The sequence below is a fragment of the Clupea harengus genome, chromosome 4, assembly GCF_900700415.2.
Source record: "Clupea harengus chromosome 4, Ch_v2.0.2, whole genome shotgun sequence".
Lineage (NCBI taxonomy): Eukaryota > Metazoa > Chordata > Actinopteri > Clupeiformes > Clupeidae > Clupea > Clupea harengus.
Window position 1 is genome coordinate 3,893,384 of NC_045155.1, and position 5,000 is coordinate 3,898,383.

The 5,000-nt window shown below is 42.6% G+C and overlaps 1 non-coding gene across 1 annotated transcript; it reads left to right on the top strand.

Moving 5' to 3' along the window:
• The first annotated feature begins 1,005 nt into the window (after positions 1 to 1,005).
• LOC105912690 lies at positions 1,006 to 4,286 on the top strand. Its single transcript, XR_004163537.2, has 3 exons — positions 1,006 to 1,113; positions 1,407 to 1,445; positions 3,814 to 4,286. It is a non-coding gene; the product is annotated as a COPI coat complex subunit zeta 1 (transcript).
• The last annotated feature ends 714 nt before the right edge of the window (positions 4,287 to 5,000 follow it).

Sequence of the window (5,000 nt, forward strand, 5' to 3'; positions counted from 1 at the left end):
CTGAGTGGGCACACTGTTGTAAAAGTAACTGTATAAAACACTCTCAAATCGGTCTCATGCATCTCATAAATAATACATTGTGAGTTATAATGTTGCACAAGATAAGTTCCACACAACTTCAGTAGGTTGCAGTGATCTGAATATTATCCCAGGTCTTAACTCCCAGCCATGTGTACACCAGGCCTACACTCAAATCCATCTCAATAGTAAAAACATAAAATCCATTGAAACTAAGAGGCTTTTATGTTTGGAAATTGTTATTGAACCAGATACGGGCAAAAATGACATTCTACTAGCCGATTGGATAATTTAGTAATGAGTTAATAATTTTCTGGGGAGGGAGGTGGAATCCTATTGTCGTCTTTTACATTTTTTTTATTGTACATCACTTGTAAGACACTTTGGATAAAAGCGTCTGCATAATGAATAAATGTAATGTAAGTTATTAACCACATTCACTTTTTAACTGGCTTTAGATGACTTAGGTTTGCTGTTAGAACAGACAATTTCTACTACTAGGAGTTAAAGCTGTGTAGTCAAACACTGAAAGGTGCCGTTAGGCTAGACATGCTATTGCATTCTATAAATCTGAAAAAGAACAGAAATACAGAAATACACCCTTCCTTACTAAAGCATCCATTACTTTGAATGGACAAGATGACTAGATGTAAGATTGCCACCTTCCTGGGTTTCCATCATCCAACTCTGTGGTCCAGCCATGTTTAAAAATGGTCCTCTACCCACACCAACACGGCATTAGATCCACAAAGTTGTGACAGTTCACCGGGCCTTTATATATCCTGACACAGACAGAGCAGTCAGAAACATATATATGGATTTTTCCAGCGTGTAGTTATGTAAACGTGTGGTGGTTTTTGCAGTGCCCGTTTTAAATGCATGCACTGTATGATTCTCTGATGCTTCACACAAGTGACAGGTTTCGTGGAAATATGAGCTGTAGCTGATCGGGTCTTAAGATCTCAGATGTGATCAGCCTGCCAATCCGGAACTTAAACACAAAGCTCATACTCCTCTCTTCTCTCCCTGCTGTTGCGTTATAGGGTGATCCTGGAGAGTGATCCTCAGCAGGTGGTTCACCGGGTGGCACTGCGGGTAACTCCCTTCTCCTGTCTCTGTAGACCTCTCTCTCTCTTTCACCAGCTGATCTCAGTCACTTCTCCTGTCTCTGTAGACCTCTCTCTCTCTCTCTCTCTCTTTCACCAGCTGATCTCAGTCACTTTTATTCTCCTGAACTCTCTCTCTTTTACCAGCTGATCTCAGTCACTTCTATTCTCCTCTAGCTTTGCTGTCCATAGTTTACATCTGTTACTCACTTAAGTCAACATTTGTTTAGTCCCGTTTCTGCCATGCAATTTGTAATATTACTATTTTCTTCTCTCTTTCAGGGTGATGATGTGCCTCTCACAGAACAGACGGTTACTCAGGTGAGAATACTGCTGCTATCTTTGCTCACAGCAATAAAGGTGTGCTTGTATTGATTTATGCACTTGTGCAAACAGCTGTAGACATTTTTGTCCCAATGATCTGCTTTTTATATGGGTTATCATAGCCCCTCACACATTGATAGCCATATTTTAGCACAAGGAACTGCAAACAAGCGTGCACATACCCCCTTAAGTGCTGCGTCAGTGGTTTGGGGATTGTGAGAATTGCTGTTTGCTTTCCTGCCGTGACTTGCCAAGAAAGGTGAGGATGGTTGTGACACTCCTCCTTGGTCAAGTTATAGTAATGACCAAATAAATCTTCTCCCAGTAGCCTCTTCTCCCTCTCGCTGCTGTGCAATCATGTCGTTTACATTCTTGTTAAGCCACAACTGTACAAATGGAGACAAGCTGTCCACCAGAAATTAGTAGTTTAAATTCAGGGTGTACAATTCAAAGAGCCCCAGGAGAAGAACATTTGAGGCTGGTGTTATGTTGTGCAGTGGCCGTGTCGGTCATGAGTGTGACGACTGAGGTCGGCCTCTGTAACCCTCTCATTATATGTGCTTCGGAAAGTTGGAGTTGGGTCAGACACATCGCACTTGTGTTTAGTTGAATAACAAACGTTGCCAAATTGATTTCGTGTACCATAGACCATCAAGTTTTTTTTATTTTTTATTTATTTAATCATCAATACTGCTATTACCAGGAAAAGACATTTTTTGACATTTGCATGTGGTGGAATTACCTGACTGAAAACGAGGAGCTGTGCCTAATGTGTTTGGGCAGGGATTTGACAGTTTTTTTTTTTTTAAATAGAAATATCAAACTTTTTGAGACGAGAAATGAAATCTCCTGCCTTGGATTTGTAGCACCTCGGTGGTGAGGAGCATTTCAAACTCACACTCTTATAAATCTGTCGTAGCACCTGATGCCAGTCTCCGCACACCTGAGAAAGTAGGGCCCTTAGTCTTAGAGAAGGTATGGGCCTTAGTCTTAGAGAAGGTAGGGGCCTTAGTCTTATGGAAGGTAGGGGCCTTAGTCTTACAGAAGGTAGGGCCTTAGTCTTACAGAAGGTAGGCCCTTAGTCTTACAGAAGGTATGGGCCTTAGTCTTAAAGGTAGGGGCCTTAGTCTTACAGAAGGTATGGGCCTTAGTCTTAGCACTACTGAGACTCTAGTCCACTTGAAGATGTTTTTTTTACAATTATTTATGCTGAAAATCAGGTAGAGAGCAGAGCATGAGAAACTGTTACAGGAATCGTATACATGTCTCGTGACATCCAGTACATCTCCATTTAGACGGCAACTTCAATCTCACGCACTGTGGCGGTACTTCTTCTATGCAACAATCTCCACTGTGCTTGATGTAGAATGCTGTGCGGTGACAGTCTGTAAGGGACTGTCTGTAAGGGATGGTAACTAATTACAGTGTACACTCCCAAAGGGACAATCATCAACATCTCCAATTATATCCAACTTCTGAGAAATGCTCATTTTGAGGATTTGAGTAAGATGTTTTTAAGATTTGGTAGAGGAGGCTTTGGTCCCTGAGAGCACAAACAAACACCACACTCGATGTGTTTGCAATGGCAGTGTCACTCCCGCACCCCACACTGCGCTTGTGTTAGCCTAGCGCACGCTACCAGCGTGCAGCCATTAGCCGGTGGGCTCGGGGGCTTAGCCATGATTGGGTAATTATGCGCAGGTGTCTGGCAGTGGTGTTTCCCCGCGGCTGACGAGGGCAGTGTGCAGGCCGCTGATTGATTCGTTTGAATGAGGCCGTTGACAGAGTGGTCGTACAACCCCCCCCCCCCCCCCCCCCCCCTCATCGGCTGATTAATGCCTGCACTCGCCAGCTCCCCACCCTACACACCACCCCCCCATTCTCCTGCTTTATGGTAATGGTTGCCTTTCCTTCAGCGAATTAAGATGATTAATTATTCCCCTTTCACACGTCCTCGCTTCTCACGGCTGGGTGATGGTCATGTGTCGAGTACCCGCTCAGAACTCGCCTTGATGGACAGCGATGAAATGTTTTCGCTGCTTTTGATATTCAGTTCCCTGAAATACTTTTATGCAAGCTATGTCTTGTCTCTAGATTTTGCATGTAAATGCCAACATATTGACCCTACTGTTGGAGTATATGGAGTGGTTACATTAACGTTAATTTAGTTGTTTCAAAGTATTTCATCTTTACAGATTTGATGCCCGTTCTCAAAGTCATTTTGCTCAGTGTTGAGACAAACATGTGTGAGCGTAGCATGAATTTTATTTATGTCAGTACGATCTTAGCCATCATAAAAAGCTGCGTACGTTGAATGTGTTTTAAGTTATGGACGTTTCTGTATTTTGTCATTTGTGTTGTTCAGGTTCTCCAGTCAGCAAAAGAGCAGATCAAGTGGTCTCTGTTGCGATAGGCTGAACAGGTGGATGCCAGGCGACGGAAGAAGAATTGGAGGCATCTTCAGAATTCCACTCCACTGCAGACGTTTCTTCTCCGCGAACGGAGTGCTGTTTTCTCTGTGCTGCTCAGAGACTGCTTGCACCAGTTTCTAATACTGCAATGGAGTTCATATGATGCTTGCGGAAAGCACCACAGGCTCGTAATTTCTTGGACCTGAATCAATCATTCCAATTGTGTGTGTGTGTATGTGTGTGTGTGTGAGAGTTTATGTAAATGCATGCACAACTGCAAGTAAATGTTTGACAACGGATCACCCACTTAAAGTTTAAAGCTGTGGAATGATGCCCTGGACTGTATTGTCCATTCCACAGGCCACAGGACTGTATCTACTTCCAAGACCGTTATATTTTGATAAAAATTAAACAAGTTGTTTCTGTCCGTTTGCCATTTCCTCTGGTTCTTTCCGATGAATTTTGCAACAGCATGACAATGCTAACCCTCTATCTGGAGATCTGTGTCTGCTAGTTCCGTTGGTATGGTCACTTGACAGAATCAACCCTGAGAGCATCTCACCGCCCTTAGTTCCCATCAGAGATGTGCTGTAGCTCACAAACAGAGCCACAGGGTTGTCACTGTTTGGCCTTACTTAGAAAGGATGGAAGTCCTACCCCTCAGCCAGCCATTAGTGAGAGATGCTGGGTTAAAATCTGTCATTTAAGGTATAAATGCAGCAATTCTAGAGCCAAAATAAGTCCACAAATGAATGGTAGACACTGGAGACTTCACATGAAATGCTTATTTACACTATACTTTAAAAGGAAATATGTCAATGTTTTAAGTTTTTTTTGTTATTGATTTTTATTATTGCTTCATCCCAATTCCACAAGATTTAAGTCTGGGCAAAAGACTCAAGTCTGCCCTCTAGCAGCTATTTAATGCAATGCAATTTTGTTTGGGTTCAACTATGAAGACATGGAAGTGGGATCCTCCACAATATGGTCTATTGTAGAAATTGATGTAAACATAAATATTTGCCATAGGAATTTTCCAGATATTAATTTAGAGCACAGTGTGCACTAGTACCCTAACCATTCCTTCGTTCAAGCAAAGCCATTACTGGGGATGAAGGATGTAGTCAGGCCTATTCAAAGG